A 12,951-nucleotide genomic window follows, 5' to 3' on the forward strand; every position below is an offset into this window, starting at 1 on the left:
TGAGCCACTTCTCCAAACTGTGTAAAGAATTTGTATGTAAATGCTTTAACATAAAAAACGTGAAAAGTGGCATGGTGTTGAAGTGCTTGACATTTAATGCTTTCTTCTGTATTCCTGTTTATCTCTTTTTTGCTTTCCATAACAAACAGTTCCTTTTCCCTCCAAATGTCATTCTGACAAATGTCTTGAGTTGTGACCTTTATGAGTTAGACAAACTGAGCAACCAGAAATACATATCCAATTACAGTAACTTTCAGATGTATGCACATACAAAGCATGATGCAGCTGTAGACCACTTACAATGAAGTTTTATGATTTCTGTGTATTAACAGATCATATCGGATCATATGTGGTGTGCATTAAGATAGCAGTTCTCACTTCTGTGAGATCACTGCCCAGATGAAGTACAGTCTCAGAAGATGTAATTGCCAAATTTCTATCTTTTCAGGAAGGTTCAGTTCATAAGTGTACCTCTTGCCTGCCTTACCTTTATGTAACAAAGAAGCAGTCATACTTGAGACAACCATTACAACAGCCAACTAACAGCAAAATAGGTTTGTAAGTACAAAGTATCTCATGGGTTTTCAAAATAGGTCTATGGGTTCTTCAAGGATATCCCTAGTGAGGAATTAATACTCTTCCACAGTGTAAAATGTTGAAGGCTCATCAAAATTATTCACTGTAGCCCACATATGTGCAGGTGATGCATTTGTCTACTTAGAATTAAGGATGCCATAAAATGCTGGACAGTTTTGCATGAATAGCTTAAAGTAGTAATGCATAGACTGAATTTTATCATCATAAATATGTTTGAAAATATGTAAGTTACACTGAAAATAAATTCAGCTTAATTAATATTTCTTCTCTGATTTGAATAATTCCAGAGACTCAAGACAGTTCCACAATAATTATGACCAGTTTTCAATTAAAGACAAAACCTGGAAGCTTTTGCAGGAAAAAAAAATGAAACAAGCTAATGAAATTAATTTTATAAAATATTTCCATTTTCTTCCATACAATTTCTCTGAATGATTTGCAGTAGAACAGTTCCTAATTTCTTTCCATCACTGAGAAATATTTTTTTATCTTTATTGATTTTTCTTTTGTTGTTGTTGTTGCCACTGGATTTAATTTAAAATATTCTGTGGGATTAGGCATTTTTCTTGTTGAAAAATCAGTGAGGATAATTTACTCTTTATAAAATTTCTAATATTAAGGATATTTTGAAATATTATGGAGCAGGAAAAAGGAACAAAAAGATGAAAGAGATGAGTAATTAACATAGATTTCAATGAACTGACAGCAATAAAATGAAGATTGATGGCATAAATGTTCCAAAATTAGATTGCTTTGTTGTGACTAAGAAAGAAAACATAAATTTTAGCTAAGACCAAAAAAACCGAGATTTGTTTAAAAGAATGAAATCGCAAATAAAAATAAAAATAGAAAATCACTTGTCTTTATGGGGTTTTTTCTTTCTAGCTATAAAATGGATCTAATAAAATCTATTTCCCTCTGTAAAATTTTCTACTTCAGTGAGATTAATGATCTCTTTCTGTGAGAAAAAAACAGAACTAACAAATTTTTTAAGGAAAACATATTTTCTTTCAAAATGTTTTTTAAAATATTCTACATCAAAGTTACGAAGGGAAACAATCTCTTCCAATAAAATATAAAATCAACTCACAACTAATTATAATTAAGAATTAAAAATAGTGTTCACAGGATTATTACACAGCACTGCAGATAAATTACATGTAAATACCTGGTATTCATGCAACTGCTGATGTAAGAAGTGCAGGAAGTTTGTGATGTCCATTCTTAGCAGTCAGTTTGTCAGATTTTCTTCTGAGGTACTGCATTGGAAAGTAAAGATTCCACTTTCTTAATAATTTCTGATCATCAGCGCTTCAGATCTCATCTTCTGGAATCCTGCTGGGAATATCTCAAACCTTTAACACTACTCTGAACAGGATTTTTATGGTTTAAGGTATACTGCAGGCCTTTGTGCTCAAAAAAAACCCCCATCTGATGATCACCACATCACAGTTAAGATCTGGTCACTGTCCCAAAATGTAATTTAATCCATATGTGTAGAGCAGCTGGGCCTGCAGCACATAACCAATATCTGTGACTTAGAAAGCTTGAGTCACATATGCTTGAAATAAATGTCAGACAAGAGGAAAAGCACAACTTCATAATTTAATGGTAAAACAAAAAACATTTAGATGCAGCAGTTGCATTTAACAATCTATCAGTAATTCATTCCCCCCACAAAACTTGCTTAGTGTAAAAGGTCAGGATCATTCCCTCATGGATTTGTAGGTATATGCTTGTTCCTCCTAATCCCTCAGCAGATGATGGTGTTTTTAACATCATTGCCATTTAAAAGCAAAATTGCATTTTAAACACATGCACCTAAAACTGTTACATTTTCTCCTTTTTGCCTTTAAGGTAACAACCTATGGTACTTTGCAGTCCTGTACTTCTGCAGAAATATAGAGGTAGATAAGTGTACCTGCTATATGCTGTACCATATATATAATATATCATATAAGCCATATCAGAAGCTGTGTCATGGGCCTCAGCCTAACCTTCCTCTGCATTGTTCAAATTTAGATGCACTTGCCATCCTCAGCAATATGTAATAAAAGTGATGCTTGAGCTCACTTCTCTTCCTATAACAGCTTTTATTTAGATTGTGTTATACTTTTTAGATTGGAATTTTCCTAAAAGGATTTTTTCTGCAATATTTAAAACATGAGGCCAAACTGAATTATTACTTTTATTGTTATTGTTGTTGTTGTTGTTGTTGTTGCTGTATTACCTCAGGGTTGCAACTGATCAAATTCATAAGTAAAATTTAAACTATATTTTATAATGTTTTCATGTCCTGAAACCCTCATTTCAAAGTGTTTCTATTTGCTATTTGTAGGTAGAATGAAAATAATTTGCATGTAATGAAACCCATTTTTTCACAGACATTTTAGCTATTCTTTCCTCTTAATTTGTACTATTTTCTTTTGTTTAATAATTTTTATTTTCTGGATTGAGTGAAATGTAAGTAAAAAATTATTCTTGCTTTAACACGTCTCAGATCCTACAATGGTATTGTTTAGTTTGGCAAAAATAGTAACAGAACAAAACTGATAGCTGAAAAAAGATTAGATAATAACTAAAATTGCAAAGCAAGCTGACCTAAAGGAGTCTTGAGATTGATTCAGCAATGCTGAAGCCAAACTGGCTGTCCTTTTCCACAATCTCTACTCCTAAAGACTTCCTGACAGTTAAATTTGGAAAAAAAAAACCTCTGAAGATGTGAGTTTTTGAGAATGTTCTGTCTTCTGTAAAAAATAGATTAGAAGCATTAGAGTGAAGTGCAAATGATAACACAAAATTATGAGACACTGAATCTGCTTAAATGAGAAATATTGATGAACATCATGAAGGAAATGCTAATTAAGGTGTCTGTCTGTGGAAAAATAGGCTTTAAAAGTAATTACATAACAAAGCAATCGACACCCTTCCTTCATGAACATCTGTGGGAAAGAATTTACTCTGAACTTGAACTTTAATTACAAATTATAAATTTTAATTATAAATTTTATCCATTGAATGGATGCTGTCACGCTGATTTGAAGACTGAGGAATTCACCTATTATCAGAGGGGTTATGTTTACAGACATACTTAGCAAAAGGAATGCTCTCAGCTTGTTGATAAGCATGAACTTCCCAACAGCCTTAGGAATCAAGCTGTGGAACAAAATCTCTTATTGACATTAATGGGAAAGAAATGAGCCTGTGCATTGGCATCTTCAGAGAATTTTAGTCTTTCTTAAAATTCCAGGAGTTAACAAGCCTTCAGTAGAATCCAAGACCTGTGAAAACTACACAAAGAAAATGTTCCTAATACTCCTTTAAATAACGCCTTGCAAGTATCCCTAATGATAGAAGCTGTTACTGCCAAGAATATTAGAGAGGTATGAACCTAATATTGAAATATCTTCATATCTATAATCTCCTTACTAGATTTAACTGCCCATCATTTTTGTGAAAAGAAAGAATTCCCCTCAGTCAGAGGAAAAATGGAATTTACTAATACATAAACTGCATTGACATTCTCAGCACCAATCCTTCTCCCAGATGAGAAAAAAAAAAAAGTATTAATTACACATGAACTCCAATAATTTTCTTTAGTTATTTTATTCTGAAATTATTTCTGCATTCCCAAAATGCCTAAAGCTATTAAATAAGTTTTCCCTTGAACTGCATTAATATTCTCTAGTGAAAATGAGGTAGAACTAGTGTTAATAGTTAGCTACATTAACAGAACATAAATACCTCTACTAAGGTAACAGGAATTAAAGCAGTAGTTATAAAAGAAGAGGTGGCACTGGGTGCAATAATCTGTCAGGGCAAAATCTTTCATAACAGATGAATAATGTAAAAAGATGTTAAACTCTAGCTTACTATTACAAGTAGGGGGGAAAAAAAGAAAATTGAGAATCCTGTAGATATTTATGGCATTGGGAAATACATCTCACTCTCTATGAAGGGTGTTGGTTTGTATGTGCAGCAAGGTCTGCAGTGGCACCTAATTCATACAGTCTTCCAGCTACTCAAATCAGTGTTGCAAACTTACCAATTCCATTATTATCTGCCCACATCTTGCAGAATTTAAGCAGTTTAAATTTCAGAAGAGTCCATATCTGACTTTCAAAGCTTTTTTACTCCATATGTGGTTTTAGACATATCCAAGAACATATTTTGTGGTTTTGTAATCTTCAGTATGAGGGAAAAAAAATTGAAGCAAGTCTCCTAAAATATCTGCAGGATATAGACATTAGAATCTAGTTAATAGGGAAGGCATGTCTAAAATGCACTTTAGAAGATAAGGCATATTTGAATTTAATTGAAATGGGAGCAAGTGCACGTTAAGTAAAACTTTTCATGCCTTAGTGAAATATTTAGCAGTTCTTGTCTGAAGTTGATTGGAAAGCAGTAATACTCAATGTATAAGAATAATTGATATCTACTAACTACATAATCTGTAGCATTAGCCCCATCATTACTGGGATTTTTCCTGTTTGTTGGGTTTTTGCTTTAATGCCCTACAGTTCTGAACTGTGGGCCCTGATACTCCAGAGAAGCTGCATAGAAGGAATGATTGGTTCAGTATATCCTCTACTGTCACACCAGAGTTTCTCAAATTCCTCTTTTTTAAGACACTATGCTTAGTCTCCATTTTCTATTCCTTTTTTTTTTCCATCTAAGTATTACATACAAGAAGACAAAAGAACTTTGTTGTCATCATGTCCCTTAGAGCTAATGTACAACTAAGCAGTTTGCAGAGTTTTCCACTAATCTGAAACTGCCAGGACATCAAGATTAGGGAAAGGCAGCTGTTGTGTTTCTTTTCTCTTATGAAATTCAAATAAGATGGGAGAAAGATGGTAGTAGAACAAAATACTGAAAATGGATTTCATTATACAGTTATTTTCTCTCTGGTTTTTTTTTCTTTTTCCATCATAGGGCAGATAAAGAGACATTCATATTATTCCTCAGAAACAGCTCATTATAACATGATGAATGAATGAGTGAATGAAACAGTGAATAGGGAAACAGCGACGTTGATGGAAGCATGATGCCAAAGGTGAAATTAAGTTTTATGTTGTTTTATGTTAGGAACTTCTGTGTTTATGAAGTTTTTTTCAACTGAACATTTAGACTACAAGACATCTTGTCTCTAAAACCCTCAGGTCTCAATTCACACAGATTGTGTTGGAAAGTATATAGAGAGTTTTTGTGGGAAACATCTTTAAATGAGTCTTTCTTATTTTATTAGAACCAGAATCTTTGGAGTCCTGTGGATGCACTCAGAGTCAGCTTCTGCAACAAGTTGAAAACTGTTGTCAATTATAGTTTTGTATTTTCTATATTTTCAAAAAGTTTGTGTGAGAAGAATTCTTTTTTGGTTGAAATTTCTTCTTTGTTTCTGTAACTTTTTATTTTCAACCTCACTGCTTTTCATGTTAAACCTGAAATATTGCACATTTCTTAACTGTTGTTTCCCTAGTGAATCCCTTTTCTTTTGTTTATTGATCACCATCATATGAGCTCTTTTAATAATGGAATTTACTAATATGAAAATTTAATTCATTTAATAATGAAAACAAAATTATATGGGTTAAAAAAATTTAATACCTTTATATCACATACTTTCTATTTTAAAGTATTTTAATATATTTAAAATGTAGCCAAAGGTTATTCCAAGGAAGTGTTTAGAAATTCAACACCAATGCCACTTGCATGCTTTCCTTAGTTTATCCATCAAGTATTTTTTCATGGTGTGCATTAAAAGCATATACGTAGTTTGTCATTGCCATGAATTTCTTCACCCATTTCAAGCAATAATTATTCTTCACAACTCCCTAATAAAGAAGAAAACTTTTCTCTTCTCCTCTACTAAAAAAATCAACATTTTATTACTTCAATTTACAGCAGCAAGTCAGTAACTACATTCCACTATCACCCCTCAGCATGTTAGTGGCATACTGACAAACTGGACAGTAACCCCTGGCTCTACTTCAGTTTTTCTAAGCCATGACTTTCCAATCATGAAGGTTATTCTTATTATAGGTGTTGAAAGCAGAAACTATTTCATTTTAGATCCCTTGAAAATCCTCTGCTTTTTCTCTATTTTTAATAACTGAGAAAAATCAAAGGGAGGTGATAGGGAGCTTATAGAGTTCATCCTCAGCTCAACCATTTTACACAGCTAAAACTCAGCTGTAGGTCAACCTATAAAAGTCACTGGCTGTGTCATGTCATGCCAGAAACAAACATCCACAGTGTCTCATTCAGGGTCTTTCATAAGTTGAAACATTCATTCTTATTATTTCTCTATCATGCAGCCAAAACAAATACCAAGTTAGCCCTTCTAATATACAGAGAAGCATGCAAGTAAGAATCAGCAGGGCTGAGTCGCTACAATTAACACTTGCAAGTTTTACCTATTCAGTGAGGTACGCTGAGAGAAACAGTGTATGCAGAAGGTTAAGAAGGGTTAGTTTGGGGGTTTTTATGTTCCATTTTTCCCTCTCTAAAAAAGTTTATCCACTTTACCAAGTGAGACAATGACCATATCCATTTTGGATCAGCTGTACTTTCCACTTAGTTAATTTTACCCTGTTAACCACAGGTACTGCTGAAAAGAAGTGCCTTAGAACAAAATAGAAGAAAGGCCAAAAATGCCACCCGGTGAAAAAAAGTTCTTTGAGATGGCAATGCAGTATATGTGTGAAGGCCAGGAGTCCAGAGACACTGTTGTGTGAGAGAAAGTAGAGTAGTGCTTTCTGTAAGTGAAATATCTTGCGTTTTCTTATTTGAAGTCACACTTACAGGTTATTTTAGGTGTCACTCAGAACCACCTTCAAAAAACCTGAGGAGCAAACACAGCTGTCTTTGATATAAAATGATTTATGTGGGGGACTCTCCACAAAGCCACCAAACAGACTCTGAAAGACCACCTAACTTTTCTCCTTTTCTCCTCGTTCCCCACTTTAGTTCTCAAAACTGCCCTATGAGGAAAGCACGTCTAGCAGCGTCCCTGTGGACAAAGTGGTCCAAAGAGCTGCATAGTGAAACTGTACTGAGACGGAGGCACAAGAACTGTTGTTTTCCTGACTGGGTACTTCAAACACACTCTCTGTATGAATATGTGCAGATGAACAGGTAAACAGAAGGAATTCATACTGCTTTTCATATCTACCATTAACATTAATGAACGTGTAAGTGTGAATGCTGTTGTTTACCCAGGCATCTCAGAGGTTCACTGTGTGACCTCAGGTCAGTTTTAACAATTTTATTTGTTCATTTCAGTGGTCCAGATGACAGAGCTGGATATTTATGCTAAGAAATTTGGACTAAGACAAGTATAAATTGCAACATTTCTATATACTGTGAAAAATACATCTTGTCAAATGGCCTGATTTTGTTGTTTTTGTAGGGGTATGTGAATCAGATACAGAATTTGGTAAGCCTCTAACTTAGTGCTACATTATAATTTGTGGTATACAGTACCATTAAAGCAAGAGTAACCCTAAATATAGTTGTCAACAAAGCTTCACTTCTTTTCTAATAGGGTTTTATGTGATGTTTTTGTAGACTTGAGTCTATTTGTTTGGCTTCTAGTCACGTTCTACTTAAAATGTTTCATCATTAAAACTTCCAACAAATATAGTGTCCTTAAGTATATCAGTTTGAGATTATTTTTTTCCTGCAAAATGTAGATTGTGTCTATAATTTCATATATAGTATGTGGAGTGACTGAAATTATTTTTGTTAATATCTGCAAATCTTGATTGTGATATGTGAAAGAGGTGCAGTGTGTAGTAGAGGTTATTCCTTTGTGTGCTTGACCTGAACATATGACATATGACACGTGACATTTTTTGATGTGTCCCATATCCCACATAATGAAAGACTGAAAATGGGCAGTAGACCAATAATGTGTGCATGAGTAATAGAAATTTGATTAGGTCACAACAGGAAGTTGGTGTGTTAACCTCTCGAGGGAGTTCACCTGTGCCTTCCTAGGCATCTCTCCAGGAGGAGGACTGTGCTCCAGACGAGCAGGAGTTGTACTTTACCTGAGAAAGGTGTCAGTGAATGAGCAACCAGGTTGCTGCTTGATTTGAGTGAGAGGGGAAGGTTTGCTTTGGGCATAAGTCCGTACTGGGAACTGCTGTGAGAGTCAACATTCAGAGTACAAGATAAAATGTAGATAAAATCCCTCTACATCCATGTCTGTTGGGGCTTTTGCCATATGCAAGTCTGGCAGAGGGGGTTTCATGGTGGTGGTGTGTTTTTTCATTGATTTTAATGGAAGGAAGGAGAGCTTGTTAATAATATGGTGGCAGAGAACAGTAGAACAGAACGGTATTTTTTGTGGTTCTGTGTTAGATGACAGCAACACTCAAGGAAAACAGAGTAGAAAGAACTGGGATTTGCAAGTGCAGCTCACGTCCAAATCAAGATCTTCTATGGCATAAAGAACTACACTATCTTATATATACTAAAACTGAAAGGTACCATGGTTTTGTGCCAGCTACAAAAAGAAACCCAACAGCATAATTCTGCAATTACAAAGATGAAAGTGACAGTTTGTTGTTGAAAGTTCTTTGGTTGGATATGGGATATTTTTAATGTAATCTTAAATCAGAAGGAGGAAGGTATTCCTGGTGGCATAAATCCAACTGAAAGAAGCTAAAAGTATTATGTTTTGGGGGTTTTTCCTGGGTTGCAGTTTGTTTATTTATTGTTTGGGGGCAGGGGTTTACATAACGCTGAATTGCATTTGGCTCTCAAAGATGCAACCAACTGTAGTGCAAAACTTCAAATATTGTATAGTGCTACTATGCAGAGGGGAGGGGAGTGGGGGCAGTGGGGAGTGGGGAGGGCATTGAGTTGTTGTACTGGAAAAACAAATACGAAAAAAAATTAGTCCTGGCAGCAGGAGAAAAAAAATTAAGTCGCATCTGAACTTTGCACAGTCCCGTGTGGGTAATGAATTGCAGATCCCAGAAACGGGGAAAATACCTTTCTTTTCTAGGCACACAGCACTGTCCTGCATCAACATACACATGATTGCTGTCACTAAAGCCAACTTGATTGTGACCCAGGGTCCCTTAGCTCACGTATGGGTGTTTTCCGTCGACTTCAGTGTTAGCTCACTTCTTTGACCAGTCTACACTTCCTAAAAGCACTAATATACCTCATCATTCTTAACAGATAACATAACTCCAGAATTTTAAATTTCTGTATAAATGAGAGGTGCTATTAAATCTCATCTTCTCTTTGCTCTCTCAGGTTTTTGGAAATAATTTCCAAGCAATTGGATCCTGTAGTCGCTTGCCCTTTTGAGAACTGGCTTTGTAAAGCAAAGCAAAATTGACATTGCTGTAATTCTTAGCCTGTGGAGAAAGATGACCTTACATAAACTTATAAATGTCAAATTCTGGCAAGAATAGAGGCAGCCCTGTGGGATTTATCATATCATCCCTATAGTTTGAGTCAACTATATATGTTATTTTAGAGATTCAGACTAAACCTGCCATTGGAAAAAAATACAGTCAAAAAGAAAGGGTTTGTCTATTAAATCTTACTGCTGGGTAGAGATTATGTGGTGCTATGCTTTAATGTGAGTTTGACATATAAAACCTAGCTTGGACTTATTAAAAATAGGATAAAGACCTAGTTTCCTGGGTTCAAGGACCAGATCAGGATAGATCTCTGCTGAATAAAGATGCAAGGTAAGACATTAGCTATTGTAGTGAAAAAGCAGTGGTATATCTTCCTTTATTTCTCCTGTTTTCTTTTGATGATCAGCATTTGCCTCAATTGTGATGACATGCTTTTAAAGTGGTTAGGGGTAGAGAAGATAAAAGAGGAACACTTCTCCTGTCTGGATGTTGAAGGGAAAGATGAAAAATTATATGAAAAATGAGCATTTTCAAATTCTTAGAACAGACTATTCAGTGCTTTTCTATCAGGTTCTGAAATATTTATAACAAAAGTTATAATTCGGGTATTTAATGCAATTAATGTGAAGTCTGGCTTGCTTTAACTCATGTTAATCAGACCAAGCTACCATAATTACTGGTTTTAAGTGTATATAATTAAAATTAATTTTCACACTGAGGGACATAAAATGTTAACTTGACGTTTTATGCAATTTGACAATATAATACAACTTTGAAGCCCTCTTTGAAATGATTTTTATGGTGATATTTTAAGTTAATTCTATTCATATAAGAATATGGCCTATTGCTGCAGATTAGTATAACTAGGGTTGGAAAACATTTTCTGTCTTAAGTATCCATATGCTGCTTGATATCCTGGAACATTAGCAATAAAAATCATAAATTACTTAAGGTGAGGCATAAAGTAAACCATTTATCTCTCATCTTTCCTGCTAATTGACTAAAGTGAAAATGCATCTCAAAGGTTTTGTGTATTTACTGATGACTTTCAGAGAATGTTTATAATTGCTGTTCATTGAAATGAGGATGCCATCCATAGTACCAGCAGGTTTTCCCACGCTGTTTCCTGACCTGCAGAATCCCTGCTGCTCCAGTGTTTGGCTTTTCTTAAGCAAAGACCACCAGTTGGGTTAAATTATTCTGTACTATGAGCCTGAGCAATTATGTTGATTTCAGTGCCTGAAATATATCCCTCTCTGTTGACATAAGATGACTACATAAAGCTTCCATCTAATTTTTTACATGGAAGTTCTATTTTGAAAAAAAAAAGCTTCTAAAATCTTGCTTCCAAGCTACTTGTTTAATAGAAAGTGCTGCATTGCACTTGTTTAATAGAGCATGCTTTGTTATAAAATGTTTGCTATATTTCTTCCACTATGTTGCATAGGAAAAACAGTCACACAGTCTAATAATAACTTTAGAACAAGTATCTTCATTAGTACTGTTTTACAGATAGCAGATTTCATCCAAATTGTTTTTAAAGCTAGGTATCTTGACATGGCCAAACCCATGAAAGCCATGTTACAATTTCCATGCAGCTTACAAGCCTACTTTAAATGTTTAGAAAGGATCTGCTCTCACATTTGAACTTACATCAGTGTAAGATAATAACATCAACTACTGCCAATTGTCATTTCTGTCTAATGAATAAATGTAAACAGATGAAGTTTGAAGATGCCAGTATCACCAAAAAATATAAAAATCCATATTTCTCCTTTTAGAAAAACATGATTAGTATAAAGAACTCCATTAAACTTTCTATGGGGTTATTTAGAGCCTGAAGACTCCATTTCCAAAATAACTGCTTTTCATTTTCTCATTCAGCATATACTTGCTTATAATAAGTTGTCTAGGTTTTCACAGCTGTTCTGTATTTATAGTCTAAAGGGAAATTCACTTGTCAGGGATGGTATGACAAATAAATGTTCCATATGTGCATTTTTTTCTTAGGTGTATTTTCTTATACACCTAAGAAATACAGTTTGAAGCCATTTAACAGCACACAAACAGAGGCTGCAGGGTTTTATGTGGCACATCCCAACCACCTGAGAAATGATCTGCAGTTTTCTTAAAGAAGTGTAAAATTTTACTGACCTTTCAGACCTTTTGGGACTCTTTACTATAGCTATTCCCATTTCTGGAACTCTTGGAGTGGGCAGATGGAAATCATCCACTTCAGTGTGGCAAGGGAGGACTGTAATAAATCTTCTACGTGTCATCAAAATTTTCTGGGCAGCATCTTCAAGACAGTATGTGAACTTCACTGTTTTCTCCCTGTTCTTTCCTATGATAAAGGATCTGTACACCACGTCATAAAGACCTTGTGAGGAAACTTTAACCTAACACTTCCAAAGTTCCCAAAAGAATGAGGCTCTCCAGCCCTATTTTCAGAAGGGACCCTGCAATGAGGCACATGTCTCTGGCAGTCTCTGCTGGGATGGCCTCTGTGCTCAGGTTTGCTTCTAATGTGAGGGCCAGGCATGGAAATAAGTGAAAATCTCGATATCATTCTTGCTCTTTGTAGACACAGCAGATGAGCCAGCATACTACAGCAGAGACATGCTACTGACAGAAGTTCCTAGAGTAAATTGGACCTAGAAAGAGTTATTCATGACCTTTCACACCTTTCATATACATCTTCACCTACCCAGTCCATAATAGTAAGTTCCTATTACATTTCCAAAAGGCAGTCATAATGAAAATGGCAGTTTCACTTTAACTTACCTTAGGGCTGCCAGACAAGTACTAATTACTGAGACATATATTGGTGGGTGGTTTTGGTTGTTTGTTTTTTTTTTTTTACTAGAGAGTAATGTAATGGTGAAATGAATTAGGCATGATTTGTGTAAGCCATGATAGAACCAGCTCTGAACTGGCATATGTCTTGCCAGTTATGAAAGATAAAAAG

Source organism: Corvus cornix, chromosome 1 (assembly GCF_000738735.6).
Source record: "Corvus cornix cornix isolate S_Up_H32 chromosome 1, ASM73873v5, whole genome shotgun sequence".
Taxonomy (NCBI): domain Eukaryota; kingdom Metazoa; phylum Chordata; class Aves; order Passeriformes; family Corvidae; genus Corvus; species Corvus cornix.